The sequence below is a fragment of the Morone saxatilis genome, unplaced genomic scaffold (genome assembly GCF_004916995.1).
Source record: "Morone saxatilis isolate NCDOM2014 unplaced genomic scaffold, NCSU_SB_2.0 Contig5, whole genome shotgun sequence".
NCBI classification, from domain to species: Eukaryota; Metazoa; Chordata; class Actinopteri; family Moronidae; genus Morone; species Morone saxatilis.
In genome coordinates, this window is record NW_023340095.1 from 19,901,618 (window position 1) to 19,918,386 (window position 16,769).

General features: G+C 42.1%; 1 protein-coding gene across 1 annotated transcript in view; it reads left to right on the forward strand.

Moving 5' to 3' along the window:
• Positions 1 to 16,769, forward strand: part of sestd1 (SEC14 and spectrin domains 1) — a 34,970-nt gene that overhangs the window by 3,866 nt on the left and 14,335 nt on the right. The gene's annotated exons all lie outside the window — the stretch shown is intronic.

Below are 16,769 nucleotides of genomic sequence, written 5' to 3' on the forward strand. Positions count from 1 at the left end.
TTCCCCGCGGGCTCCCCCGACCACCCGCCCACCACCCTCGTCAACACCGGTGCTCTTCTATCCCTGCCTCCACCATCCACCCCCTCACCCCCCACACACACACTCCACCACCGCGGCTTCACCACACACGGCCACACCACCCCCGCGAACCCTCACCGCCACTCCACCCCACCCACCCCCCCTTTCACATACACCCAACACCACACATCCTTCCCCACGCCGGCCCCGCACCTCGTCCCCCACCCACGTGTCGCCCCCCACGCACCGCCCCCCCGCCCTCACCCCGCTCACCGCCACTTCCCGGCCTGTCCCCAGTCTCCGATCCTTCCATTACCTCACTTTCTTTTTTCTTTATCTAGCAAATGTGAAGGTCTGTTGGTTATAAGCCACCAATTTGTACTAATCCCTATTCAACCGCATCCCCGGCTCCGACGTTCTTAGTGTTTTCTCTCTCTTGCGTGTCCCTGCCTTCCTGCTCCGCTGTCTGTCCAGTATATTGCCGCGCATGTTCGTCATCTGGCTACTGCCTCAGAGCTATCTTCGACCTCTTGGTGATGAGAAAGGGAGCACATTCTCATCACGCCCACATCGCTTGCTTTATGTTTGATTAAAGTATGAATCTCCATTTGATTAATCAATCTTTCAATTGTTGCTCTCTCCTCCTCGCGCTTCTCCGCCTGTATTGATACTTTCATCTTATACGCTCCTTGTGCAACCCTCTCTGTCACAACTGTCCATTGTGTGTTCCGTTCCCTGATTTCATTTTGTTGGTATACGCAGTGATATACCGGTGACTATAGAATCCGATATCCTTGTACTATCCCAAGGTTCGGATCTCAGTTTACCGTAGCACCTCGCTCGGCTTGGGGGCAGTCTGCTTTCGTCCTTTATTTCTTTATCATCTTGATCATTCCGGCTTTCGCTGAAACACTGGTCTTGTTTGCTGCGTAGTCATTTTCTAAATACCCAGTCTCGCCATCACCGTATCACTTTCTTAACTCTAAGGAGCAGGCGGTACAAATTCGTCTACCTACATGCACGAAGACTACCCTGTTCTATGGGTAGCCTGCTCATCGCGAGATATGTAATTAGTCACTCAATCCATTCAACACATAAATAAAAATTATCCGGAGCCATCCCCATTACAGGAATTCATATTCTGTATGATGATCAGAAACATTCATGATGACATGTTGCTCACGGCTGGGAGATTGACTAAAGTTACATTTGTGTGGCAGTCTTTCTAGTTTCCGTTCGTCCATTATCATTTCAACGTAGTCGTAGCTATCTCCTTGATGTCTTATGACTAGATGACCTGCTATTTTTGTAATACATGCTTTTCTTTCTATTCACCTTATTACTTTAAACTATTTTTCTATTTTCAGCTAAAAAAATCGCGGTTGGTTTGTCGGGATAAAACAACCTCATCCAAATATTTGGCATTCTAGTTTTAACTCTTTTTTAATTGTCGAAGAATATAACTTAATTCTATTAGTTCCATCTTAGATATTTTTTCTCTATACCCGTCGATTATATATAAGGTCGTACTTTAGAAGTTCATACACACATTACCCATTCACATTATTGTTCTTTATTTGTTGGTTGTATTTGTTTTCCTACCAGATCAAATATAAGTGAATCTCTTTCATGCTTAAAATCTTTTCTTTTGTTCTTTCCCTACTTGTTTACTCATAATTATTTTGTTATATTTTTGTTTTCTTTTCACTTTTTGTAGATATTTAATTTTATTTTCATGCTTGCTGAGTATGTGTTGTGCTGATTTCTTTGTATTTGAACATTTGTTTAAATCTTTTGTTTTGTTATCGGTTCCTTATAATTATTTTCTAGTTTTAACATGCCCGCCCATAAAGATAGGCCTTAAAATAACTACATTTGATGATCAACTATTTTATGTTTTTTGGTATCCTTCTGTTGCTTTTTTTTGATTTTATGATCAATAAGTTTTATTTATGTTTTCTAATGATAATAAAATATACAAACTTTTATAACTTCCCATTTCAGTTGTTAATTGTTTTTCAATCTCTTCTTAGCTCAAAATTTAACTGCTTTTATTTTTGTTTATTTTTATTGGGTCTTTTGATGTATAGGTTCTAATCTGGGACTGAGATATGATAACCATATTTTGAAATCAGTCATTCCTGGACTTTTTAGGTTATATCTAACTTTGTTTGGTTGTCGCATTGGTGTCGGATGGAACCTTTCAGCCCTCCCAATGCATGTTTCTGATAGATACACATTAGGACATGAAGTTTGCTGTTTTCTGTGTCTAATAATACAGGGTATCTCCATGTATGAGGCAGTGGGCTCTGTGTTCTTACTCTGGGGGCTGCGATTAACGTTTTCCTGTTCTCTGGAAGTCGCGACACAGCCGTCTGCTAAGTCATGGCATCCACAGAGCGACAAGAACCACACACGCATGTTCTTCCCTCTGCAGGCTTCCCTGCCAATATTACATTGCCTTCAAGGTTCCGGGTCAAGACAGAAGATCGAACGTATGGTTTCCCGTTTTTTAGATCAAGAAGAGAGAGAACAAGTGTCCCTCCCTAGGGGGGTTCAAGGAAACTCGAGCAGTTCGACTTGGCCTTGTCATATACTCTACTATTAGATTCCCTGACTCAGCCTTGAAATCTCCTACACCTGAAAACTTTTACCGACAGTGAAAATTGGAGTTCTTTGGGGGATTTTCTGCTGCTGTCTCTGTCTGCCGTGACAATATTTCAACCAAAGCATGATCGTATGCATGGACTCGCGCCATTATTCTTCTGCAGAAGCAAGTTGAATAGTCCAGCTTTCACTCATACAATAAAAATCAGAGGTAGCAACCCACATATTGTTTCTTTTTCTGGACTTTATTAAAATGCCAGTCGACAACCTTCGTCCCAACTCGCCTCAACAATTCCGCGTCTTGCTAGTGCATTTGCAGGAGCCTCTCATCAACATACTTCATGCCAAAGATCTAGATTAGCGTTTTTGGATGTAGATGTAAACACCCACCCGAAATCCATAATAAAAAAAAAATCTCAACATATAATATTGTAGATGACAAATACTGTCCAAAGCATGAGTCCCTAGACCTCTGGATAACTGCGCAATATTTGTAGCAGCTTTCCAAACAACCAGTCCAACTTGCCCGTTAGGCCATCGAGCGCTACAATTGAATTCCAATACAATAGCTAAAAACTCTTTTTTCAGCTCGTTCTTTCAGCAACATGGCCTTCCATTTTGCTGATTGCCAGCACACACCTGCCGTCAGCGTCTTGCCCTCTGAGCAATTCGGTAAAGATGCCTTGACGACGGAACGCCAACGTAATGTACATTTTCGCCGCTACTTATCCCTACAGTAATAGTATGTTTATCGCTAACTTTCTAGCCGATGACCCGAACAGACAAAAGTTTTTCTACTAAACACGTATCAAGAATGGGGCGATAACCGAGAGTTCTTACGTGTGTGCACTAGCATAACAAAAAGGTCAAAGGACATGGAATCAAAAGCAACTACCATACATTCCTCAATTTCAGTCAGACTAAAGGTGCCAGAAATTTACTCCTAGCTGAAATTGGCGACACGCCCACTCATGCGGGTCCCCCACTCGACGGTTGCCTACCTCGGTGAGCAGCACTAACACAGCGGCACCAACATCTATCTGCACCGGACTCGGGCAAATCTTGAGGAGATCCATAAGTGTTGTACACATGACCAGTGGAAATAGCTTGCAACGAGTCATCACATACTGAGGCTCAACAAACATATAATGGGGCTTTTATTTAAATAACATTAAGCATTTGTATTTGAGCTGGTAAAACTATCGGCACATAAACAGTAGCCCAGCTAAAGTATACTTTTTAGAGTAAATATTCTCCCCCGTGAATATACTGCAGCTCTGTTTTAGCAAGCTGGAAATATCTGAGTCAAGAAGGATGACCCTCCATCTACCACCTGATTCGGGTGCTTATGCTTTCACACCATTAAATTTACAACCAGTGCCCGTCGATATGCCCGAATGTCTCAAAAGCCTTTCAATGTTGCTACACCTGAGGCTGCACAGGTTGTAAAGCTGGGACCAGGTATGGAGCAAGCGTGGGTCCTTCGGGTTGTGCATTTCTTTTCTGCAAATCCCGCATAAAATACCGCAGCGAATGAGAAGATCGGAATAACGCTACAACGGTTGGAGTATGAGACCAGGCGAGAAGCGAAACTGAACAGTTATGCCCACTTATGTATTTCTCGCGTACAAGCTAATTTCCAGAGGGAATGATATATATCTATTACAGGGGTGAGATCAGGATATGTACGTCCCAATATGCTGTGGGTGGCCGAAGACCAGTGCCTCATGAGATCTGGTAGGATACCGAGTTTTTATCTTTTTCGCGCTAAGTAGCCAGCGAGCCTGATCGAAGGAAACAGGAATAGAAAAAGGTGAATCGAGGTGCTTTTTTGGTGAGTAAAAAGATACATAAGGCGACATCCTGTTGCGAATTGCCTTGCAGTAAAGACATTTTTCTAAGGATCGTTCACGGAGGCTGGGGCTTGTTGGTTTGGCGGGTTAAAGTGGCAGCAACCTTTTTTTGTGGTGTCTATAGGTCAGCATGACCAAAAAACTACTGCAATGCGATGTGTGCTGATTTTCTTGAGGTTGGTGTACCTGATGAATGCCTGCTTGGATCTCACTCACCTTATTCGCCTGGCTCAAGAGAATTTATGCTTCGCCCGTTCGCATGAGCGAAAGCCATTACTATCTACACGTCCTGTATCCCCAAGATATAGAAATGTGAACATGGTTGCGATACGGAGAGCCACTCACAATCTATTATTCGCTACTGAGATAAAATGAAAGAAGGGCAGTTTCCTTTTGAAGATAATAGTACTATCTATTGTAACATGTTGGAGTAGCGATATCAACAGACACAATTCGTTTTTAGGACCTTGGATTAAGTTTTATTAACTTTAAGTGAACATCTGGTGTCTGTCTGCCTCTTACCCACAAGTGCGTTTCCTTAGCTTCGATAGATGGCCGTGCCCTGTCGAAGCCAGTCTGTCAATCAGAGCACTGCCAAGTTTTACCCTTGCCGTGAGCATGGATCTGCGTAAGGAAAACTAACGGAAAGAGGGAACCCATTATATTTCTCTTTTTTTCACTATATCAACTCAGAAGTTGCGAGCCTGTAACTTGCACTCCACAATGCTTCATCTACAGTTGATCCATATCCTGGCCTGGTCCGTGCTAATCTGTCTTAACTAACTATGTCTAAGGTCTCTAAAGCCTAAAGTGAAGCAGAGCCTTTTTAGTTTTAGTATGGTCTTGAGAGTAAAGTGCAAAACAATGAATCTCAGTTGTGGCCTAGGATCAAGTGCTTGTATGTCAGTGGTTGAAATAACGTCAGGCCAGCTACTCCTGTTTTGAAATAAATTGACATGGTTAAGCAAATCTAACTGCTGCGCTCTACCTAGATCATTACCTGTCACGTGCCGTGTACCCAGTGCGCAGTCACAGCCGATGCCGAAATCCTCACCTGGCTTTCTGTGCATCCATAATCAGTTTATCAATGGGCTTTTATAGTCAAGATGTTTGTTTTTTTTCCTTTTGATTATGATCATCCTCCTTCTCTTTGTGCTGTTCTTGTTTTAAACATTGAACCGAGCTATTGCTACCCGAGAATCCCAATAGAAAGATACTCACAATTTGACCCCATGGGGAAACTGCAGCAACAGCCCCTAGCCGGAACACGTTGTCGAGAGCCAGGCTACTCTGTGTAGAGCTAGTTAGACGGAGTATCCAAGTGTCCAAGCATAATAGAAGCCCTCTGCTCAGTAGTTAGAAAGAGAATACTCGTAAACTACAAATACTGAACTTTATTACAAGTTAAGCTGTGGGTACTCACGATTTAGTACCGCATGCAAACTTATTGAAAAGAATCCCAAAAGAAGAGTGTGTTGTGTAAATTGATTTAACATGCTTGTTAGACACATACGTAGGGGTAATGTGGTCGTTGTGTAAATAATAGACATATATCTTGGTAGTGTATAAAGGAGAAAAGATGTAAGATAGAACCGTTCGTCGAAGGATCATTATTTTTAGTTGCGAGACGAAATAGCACTACCGCCAGTAATCCGAGAAGAGTATAGTTTTCCTAGTTTAAGAAATATAGGTTTGGATGTTTTCAAGTATATGCTATGATAGGATCCCTTTCTTGCCCTATCGACCCAGTATATTAATTAGAAGATTATATAGACTACTCTCTATCTGAAACTAGCCCAATGTAGCCAACAAGCTTGTAATCTGGTTCCAAGAAAATTAAGGGTAAAGCCTTACTCGTGTGAGGAGGGGTCAAGAGGATAGTGCTCCATTCCATCCCGACGCTATCCTTCTGAAACGAGGCAGTGGAAAGCCAGTTGGTACATGGAGCCTCAAAGTCAGTAAGATATGACGTACGGAAAAAACAAAGTCCGGGATTTTCGCTTTCTTCTGGCGCCACACCAAAAACGCGAGCACAAAACTGGCCACGTCACAGCAAGGTAGCGAAAAAACGCACCAGAAGCTGGAAACCTTGTAAATTGCTACAACATAAATCGTCAGATATTGATCATACTCACACCATGTGAATCCACCGTTCGGTTGTTTTGTGTTTTTATGCCGTGTGGTACATGCCATCATTAAAATCGTGTCTGTCCTCCACCGCATGCTTAACACTGGTCTGGGTGCTAATGCAGCAAGGGCCATGAGACTACAGATCCGCACGACGTTTCAACCACCCATCATACACAAAGGTAACAAATCAAACACACTAGACCTCTGAGAGCGCCTAGGTGACTACGTATAGGAGTGAGAAAGTTGAATAGACGTTGCAAAGAATGGCATGCACAAGTTCAGTACTCATCACACCACGCGAGATCACCCTTCAACGCACTCAACCACTCACACGGCGTACACGACACACGTTGCTGCCTGCATGTTACGCGAAGGTTGAACATAAGGACATAACACCCCAACTCTCTCGTATGATGACCAATCAGTTTAACGATAACAGGTCTCTGTGCACATTGCTGCAGATGCAAGGCACAAAGACGACAACGCCACACACACACATCATACGGCATTCCGCTCATGAACACATAAGGACTGTCTCCCACTATCGAATAAAATCCGGTGATACCAGAGATCGACGCTCTTTAAATGACATGGCCCCGGAGTCCCACAATCAAAACTTATCTTAAAGCGTACGCCGAGTTGCTTGGGCCTTCTCCTTGATTCTGAGGGAACTTCACACACATCAAAACATCGATCTCGCTTCAATCATTGGAAAGATCAATATTTTATCTATCATAATGATGTAAGACTTTTATGATTTAAAATTAGACCGTTCGGGAAACGAGCTCGTTATTATCAGTTAAACCTAAAGGAATAATGTCTATACATTACGATAGATTAAAATATAATAACACATCAAATAACAAATACTACAAAGACCATACAGCACAAAATGAGACTCATTATCTCTTACAAAGTCCCATGTGCGTCAATAGTCTTCCTATATTGGTTAATATTAATAGAGAGAGACACGGAAATGGGCCCACCATTACGAAACAAATTCAAGCCAGAGAAATGATAAAAACGTGTTGGTGCTACAAATTAGTTTTAAAATATCAGATAAAATAAAGTGAAGATTCATGATATATCTCATACATTTTCTAGCATCACAGAGCGAATTGGCGCCAGTTTGTTCAGATCCATATCGAGTGGATCCTCCTACTCAGATAAATTATGCGAAGAGACACGATAACACAAGCTACTGAAATCATCCGTTAGAAAATCCCCTTTAACACGAATAACAGTCATGTACATTGAGACAGTGGAAGGTAATCAAGTTCCAGATATAATGATTTAAAATGTAGCAAGGTTCTAGTACTGAAATCGTTGGATCCGAAGAATAATGGCAGATTTGAAAAACCCAAAATGGAAAAAAATACCATGGAAGCATAAACATAGTGAAATTAAACTACCAATAAAAGACCTAATATACGCATCGCAAAGTTCGATCAAAGCAAATGGTATATAAAAGACATATACAAATGTGCATTTAATCCAATTGTTTTTCAATTAAAAGACTGTTGAGAAACAATAAATAACTATTAAATAATAAACCCGTTGATAAAATGAAACTCACCTCAACAAAGGAGAAGTATAATACTTCTGTCAACATATGAAAAAGACATCTGATTACACATTTAAAAATGACTAAGTGTTCTACAAATCATAATGTAATATCCGCCAGTTCTTAGAAAAAACGCAGGACTAGTATCAACAGAAACAAATATTCAGCCAATTCAACTGAGCAGCTGTAATACAAAACATGTGTTATGATTCTTCATGACACAAATGCAGTCTCCTGGACTTGCAACTCCTAGATCACATCTACACCATGTATTACAGTAATAAACTGAAGAAACGCCTGATGTACAGATAGAAAAATGCAAGTAACATATATCAGATATCTTATATTAATATAGTTAAACGGTTCTATTTTGCTCCTATGAGTCAACAGGATGCACAAACTGCACCAACAAAACAGCCTTAAATAACTAGGAAAAACACACAACAGGACAAAACAAGGAAGATGGAATTAAGACACATATCGGCAATACTGCTATATCGAGCCAGAAACACCACGGCTTTAATTTTGATATCAGAATAAGAAACAGCAGACAGCACAAAGAGAAAACACAACGGAAACAATACAGAGATATAGAACTAAACACAAAAAATGAGTAATACACAGACCGCATAAAACTCAGATGATAGAATCACGCATTACAAACAAAGTTAAAAACTACAACAAGAAAACAAAGAGATACCAACAGCAGAGAAGAAAGAAACAAACGATCAAACATGTGACTGTGAAAGTCGAAAGCAAAAAAAACATAATTAAGAAATAATCACAACCTACATAAAAGTAAGACGTGAAAAGAAGACAACAGATTGTCTAGGAACGCTACCGAGAAAAAGGTAAGGAGAAAAACACGACGATACACACAAGATAAAGAGAAAAACACGACACACACGGAACAATATTACACAGACAACTAGCATTATAACAGTACAGGCGTGTAACGCATACCAACACAAGACTAGAAGAAAAGTCAATGCTGTACCCCCGAAATGATGTGGACGAGCCAGCTGCTCAGCTGCGAGCGACCGTACATGAATCTTCGCTGATTTCTGGGACAAAAGAACGTGCCTCCGGTCAGACCGTCAATATATGAATAGCGAAAAACCGAGGCAGGGTATAAAGAACAACCTGTTAAAAGACCGTGCCAGCAGTCCAAAGTAACTTTGTACATGAGCGTATAAACATAACTTAAGTTCATATCTTGTGTGATTTTAACATGATATAGAACCCTGTATCAACGCATAAATCAAAAGCCTATGTTAAACGATTATACAAAACCAGGATCCCAATGCTGTGTGGTACAGAAAATAGAATCAAGACGACCCGCTCTAAGCACGATGCGTGTGAGTAATACGGTGCGTCGACCTGGAATTTCAAGCTGTGTAAGCTGCTCCCTGCGATTAAGATTCCAGTCAGCTTCATACTTGTTAATGGCTAGAAGCAATAAGCAGCCTCCTCAATTTGGGAAACATATACACAGTCCCCGTATACAAAAAGATCAGAGCAATCTCGAGCCTCTAGAGTAGTAGTCCCACATATAGGTAGGAAATAATCAGGAACATTCTTCATCTCTGATCTGAACCTATCTATCTCCAAGAACCTAGCTAAAGATGCTTCGCGTATGCTGGTAGAGGAGCACCGAGAATCGCCCGACGAAACGTAGTGGCTCAAGTCCCTGCACCACTACTATCTACTACAGTTCTGGAACTCTGTGCAAATGACAGCACCCACTACTCACAAACTATGAGCAAACAAACCTTACCATCGTCACTAAAAATGAGATTAGCCACACACCACACACACATTTAGTACCTCCTGTCGTCCAAATTATGTGACACAGCTCTAAAGTATCCGAACAGTACAACATACATAAAAATTGATCCTTGAAATGGCCATTCTCAAAGAAACTGGAGAAAATCATATATCTGAAGTCAATCAAAACAATTACATGATTATAGTCAACATACTGTAATTCTTAGACAATAACACTCGGTAAAACGCATTGATAGAAATATGTGTAAACACACTAAATCTCAGATATATTGGGCGTATCTCGTCTCGTAAGATGTATACATAAGGGAGGGATTCTTCAACATCGCAACCACAACCTCAACATTTTCTTTTCTACAATACCATCCAATGGAGGACTATATCAGATGAGACTAACAGATATTAACTTCTTATAGTCTTACCATCCACTCAGATAACAAAACGATTAATGAATAATCACACCTGCCCTATACTTTGTCCTAAATACTTCGACTTTCCGCTTCTGAGTTGTGGGATATACAGATTTCAAAATAACGAACATGTAGATGAGGTTACAGTCTTGGTTGATGCAGTACAAAATATGTTCCCTCCGAAGTATTGTTTATCCCTTTTTAAAGTACTAGTCAAGATATTTTCGAGATGGTGGGCGATAATACTTGTCGCTACGTCAATTATTTTGGCCCAAAGATAGATCCATGACACGCATGTTGACTTCATTCGTGCGTTCTCTCCTACTCAGATTCCTTATGCCAACTATTGTGACTTTTGCTAAAAATTAGACTTAACAATCAAATCCAATTATGCTCGCTTGTTACAATATGCAATATACTTGCAACTCTACTGTATTGTGCAACATACTATCCAGACTCCTTGCCAATACCACAGCCTACTATAAAACCCATTGAGCTATAGAAACATGGAACTCCAAGGAGTAGATATGTATTCATCCAGAATAAGACATAAACAAAAGAAACGAAACAATTCCAACAAACAAAACCAAACAACCAAACAAAAAAAGAGGAATGAACTGGCTGTAAAAGAATAATAGGTATAACTGTCACCGGATTCCTTAACTATAGACACCCTCGCAGCCCGAGCCGCTCATCACACTGATCATACTGTGCTACCTCCTAACATAGATATCCTGAACCACTGAGTTCAGAACAAGCAACAAAACAATGCAAGATGCATCCTGCGTCTCATCCATTTCATGCCCACTCATTTAGTGTAGAGCGGACAGCAGTGACCGCCCTGATTACTCGCACAGCTGCTCTCACCTCCCTGTCTCCTCCTCCTCCTCGAGGCTTACACCACGCTCGCTCCCAGTCCCGACAGAGCCGTCATGAACCGCAGACACAGACCGAGGGAGAGAGGAAGGCGGTCGATTGCTGAATTTAAAAGCCCTGTTACTAAACACTTTGAGAGACCAATCAAAGCGCATTCAGTGTTTGTCGTACTCTCGACTACAACTCTGATGAAAGGACCGTCGGCAAGAGAGGAGGGTGGTACCACCCACACGCACAGCAACCCGCTCCTTTCACCTCTCCCAACAAACAGACACAGGGGCTCAGTACACGTCCGAACACCAGCCATACTATCCACGCCATCCCTCAATGTCATTACATCTTGGTACACGCACACTAGAGTATCGAGCCTCCTTCTCTACCAACCACCAATCATCGCAGCCGCCAGGGGAGCGTCAGACACCCTGCCCACGAAATGTCAGTCTTGCGCCTTGATCCACGATTACATTCTCCTCAGTCCACTCACAGCTCCGCTACCACCAAGCGAGACGATGAAACACAGACTCAGTGGTTGTGGTACACAGTAAGAGTCCTGATCCACATAAGCAAAGTTGAACATAGGGTGCTGGTTGACGTTTGTTGACCTGTATGATCTGCTTTTGATTATTTTTTTTACCTCTTTTGCAAGCTCGGCGGTTGGAATCCTCTTAATAACCCATAAATCAGCCATTCGCAAATAGTTAACAATAAGTCACAATTTTATCAAGTGTCGTCTTAAAAAACAGTCAGGTGCCATTGCTGAACATTAAAAGAGGAATTCTTGTTGAATTTTCCTCCTGTTCTCTACTGGCCAATTAAAAGACTACGTCCTAAAAATGCGATTTAGAATGTAACGTGATGTCCTTGCTCCTTGTTTTGGCAGAAAAATGTACAAAAGGTTTATCTGAAGCTAATGTGCGGACAAAATTTTTCAAGTCAAAATCAAGTCAACTACATTCAAGTAACGAACCTTTCAGAAAATCTTCGTGTTCTTGGTGCGCACAGAACTCTTAATCAAGTCAGACATAAACCAACATAGAACATGCCATCTAAGTTAAAAGAGGCTTAAAAGAGAGAAATAATATTTGTACCCGTCCTGGTCTGAAGGACACGCTCAGGGCTCAAGACGCAAACGGGCGCAGCAGCTGATCTGCAAAGCAGCACAAACACACAGCTCTGATTACTCGTATTACTTCTTTATAGACTGCTTGTGTCGTGTGTCGGTAGTGCACATGCGGTACTTGTATTGTCCACCGTGCTGTCTTGTCCTTTCATCTGATACATCATCAGCAATTCGCCAGCACCGACTCGACTCTTTTGGTGAACTTCCAAACCTGAACAAATGACGAAACAAACAAACAAACTCAGCCGGCCAGCTTGACCATCGCTAGCGGCATTTGGTTATAAAGACGCGAATAGATAACTTAAGTACCAGTCTTTTGTCGAGCCAGTCGCTGTGATCATAATCCAGACATTCCCAAAATGTCCTCAGTTCTACAGGCTCACTTAACGAGTCAGCTTATTGGCCCACAGACCTACAGGAAGGAAGAGACCACCATGAAAAAAGCGTAATTTAATATAATTAGACTGTGCCATGTCATTCATACTTAGCGCTGAAAACTACAAGAAATTCGAGAACAAAACATGACATTTAATCCACTGAACTTTTAATATCTCAACCTTTTTATACCTTTAGGTCGATCCCCATTGTAATCATTTAAGCATATTAAACATTAAACTAATTGGCACACATAAAAACCTGAATGGGCTCCATACATCGCCACTATCCACTGTGACAAATTCACACTATCCCCAAAAGTTGCATTGATTTGTATTCGGGAAAATCTTATCACACTTTTCTCTTGCAGTTCAGTACATGAACGCATATTATATCATCGTTTTACAATTCATGAGGTAGTAATAATCATGACAATGTTGCTCCCTCATACTGCTAATTACGGGCTCCACTTCTCGCTTCCCTGTCCAAGCGTGATCACAAACAGCGGGTTTGCATTAGAGAAAACCAAACCTCCAATGTGTCTACTTAGAGCGAACAGAGTGAGCAGGAAATGGCTGATCTCTTTGAGGTTTTTTACGAGCCAACACCCTCTCAGGCAACTGTTTGATTTGCAGTTGATGAGCTGAAGGTAAACCAGAATGAACTCCAGTTGCGTGGACATTTAATATTAATACTTTTGGCAACGCTCAGGAATTACTGCACACCATCGAAAAATAAATATATTTTAAATTTTTGCCCAGGCAACCAGCACTGCATTCCATTGTATCCATCAGCACGATATGTCGAGAATTGACAAACATCCATTTTCTTATGTTTGGAAAGTTAAAAAACAAATTTTTAACTTAGGATAAATGTTGGGATCCGTTACCTTATAAAACGATGTAACGAAGCTGCATCATCTCTGTGCAATGTCACTGTTTTTGTATTGCACGTGTTGTTTCCATCTGGTAACTGTATAAAATCTAATGCGAAATAATAATTAATTAGAGGGCATGTGTGTCTTTCAGACACAAAATATCTAGATGCTAATTTGAGGACATAATATGCCCAGGTTGTTGTCTCTCAAACATGCACTCTAGTACAGTGATTATGAGGCCCGTCGTTAAACTCCTTCATCCTTGCACCATCTTCTCCTTTGCATCGCTGCGGAGACCGCAAACGTGAGGAACACAGTCTGAGTGAGGAGCCACGTTACGGAAATGATCTGAGTCATATATTGAGGGAGAGCATTGCCATAAATTCGCACATAATTATAACTTAGATTTTTCTACTTAATTACTGTAGTCAGCAGAGATCTTCCAAGGTAACATTTTTTACTTCTGTTAACCAAGTTATCTCATTACTTCCTACAGTAACTTTACTTGACTTAAAGGTCAAAAGATTAGAGCCCATTTCCTTAGATTTATTCTATATCGGGGCAGATTCACAGATTTATATTCCTGCATGATCGCTTTATCATGACCAAAGAGGTCTTGATCACAAGACAAGTTTCTCTTCGGCTTCCCAGAGCAGTTTTAATAAATCGGAGATAGAGCGTGTCGACAGCAGAGCTCACTGATATTGGAGGTTTTGCACACCAAACTTCTTCAGCAGAAAACAAAGTTCCCAGAATTCACCAGGCAAACACACACATTTATAACACACACAACTTGTAGTTGGTCTTGGTAGGTGCTGTTTTACATCTTCTATCCTCACAACATGAGCTGCATTTGTAGAAAAGTTCTTCGCAAAAACCTGAGGAAGTCAGACCAGACAGCTGTAGAGCTATGCCTCCAGTTAAAGCAGCAGATCTTCAGAGAAATTGGACTACAATTGGTTATGTATATTTAAATGTAAAGACAAGTACTTTAGGCACTGTACAACCACACCACTGCTCGGTGACATCCAGGGAGGAATAGGAGGACTCATAGCAAATCGAGTAGCGCCTCTCACGTCCCCGACCGCGCGTGCACACACATCCGGAAGAACGGAGCGACAGAGCACTCACAGAGTCGCGCGTCACTTGTTGTGTGTGTGTGTGTTGGTGTGGTTGTGGTGCGTGTGTGTCGCGCGAACCTGTTATCTGGTTGCGGAGAGAGAATCGATAACGGCAGCTCAACTGATAAAGAAGAATGAGCGCTGATTCAAGAAGAGAATATAAATAGTGAAAACAAGCATAACAGTCACTAAAAGAGACTACTCAACCAAAATTCTTTCCTTTCAAAATGTATTCTAACAGTATTAACATTGTAACCACAACTTCTAAACATGAGCAACAGGACGTTATGATAGAATATAGTGAAAGGAGTCATCTTGCATAAAACTGTGCTGTTCCTAGCCGACGGTCGGGTGTCCTGAACGCACCAGCAGGACAGCCTCACCCCGTCGCAACAATGACTTACTCCACTTTCGACTAAAATTAAATAGTCCATTCTAAACGCATGACTGATATCGTATTCTGTAGCACTTTCAGGTTGCTACAGGCCACAACCTGTGCTCGGTACCGTGCAACAACTTGTGCCATACATGGCTGCGAATCTGGTCACCTGACTACTGATTCATGTCGTAAACCATCTTTGTAATGAGGAGCCGAAAAATCTTCTCTCCCTCATACGACACAACACGCACACACTCATCAGTCCTGGCTCGGCATTCCTAACGGCAAGTTATGATGCTCAATGTATCAAGCTGGCTCAGTTACCATTGCTTGATATCGATAACACACACAATATCAGGGTGTGTGTTTGTGGTTGGTGTGTTGGTGTGATCAGTGTGTGTGTGCTGTGTAGAGATTTTTGACCAAACTGCAACAAACTGATATAACAGATGCTGTTGTGTCCTGAAGTTATTTCAAACTGGCTCACCCTTTCTGTCCACGATGCGACGTGTGGTCCATTCACACTTCTGAACAATTGCTCAGATTGTGGGAAACAAAGTCAGACAAACTAGATACGTTCAACTTTGGAACCTTCTTAGTAATGCGGACCAGAGCCAAAGGCTGATCGCTAGATCTCAGTCTCTTATACTACCCAAACCTACCCTCCCACGACGAACAATCGCGTGCGCATCTCCCTCGACACTGCACCTGCACATCCACACACGCCATCTCGACCAGTCACCCTAGTGAGGCTGTGTTCGCAGTGCTGACCCACAGTAGCGCGCCCCAACGGTCCACCTCTTTACCACCCCACGCCGAGCTATGCTACCGCGCGCGAGCCTGCGCACCCGCGCGCACTCCTCTCGGGCCACCACTTGATCGCTTCCACGCCTGCTCAACCCAGCTAACTACCCACCCTCGTCTCTGGCCTGCTTGCCATCAGACGCGACCCGCACCACCGCACGGTTCAGCACGACACAAAACGTTACAACTACGTACAAGTAACGCACATATACATCCGTGAAACTCGCCCATCGGCAACCCCATCCTATCCAAATTGGTGAGATACATCAGTTTGTGTATTCGTGCTGAACCATCAGGGTACGTGGGTCGCAGTCTGATGCAAGCAGCTGCACGCAGACTACACAGTATATACAGTAGGTTGATGCACGTAACACATCAGTGCGAGTTCTGCCCAGAGAGGCGGAAGGGTTTTCTTTTCCCGCTGTGCCAAACTCACACCAGCCTGTGACTCATACTCAACTGGGGTATAAACTGAAGTGTGACTTCTGTATACCGTTACACCCCTACCTGTGGCTCAAAGCACTGCCGAAGCACAGCCTCACAGTTTGTACTGAATCCAAGTGCCTGCTGGGGACAGTACAAACGTTTGGCCCAAACGTGCAGTGTGTCAAAACAGTTTTTCAGTTTGTTCCAATGCGCACATTACGATCTCTTACTTTTCTATAATCTTGTTTTATCCTTTTTTTCCTTGTACACTATAACTGCACCACACTATTGCCAGTTGCTGAGAAATCTAACGATCCACCTCTTGGCCTCCTTTCCACAATTACTAAGAAGTTCCACAATGTTGAAACACACTAGTTTGTCTGACTTGTTGTCCCACCACATCTGAGGGCCAAATTGTTCAGAG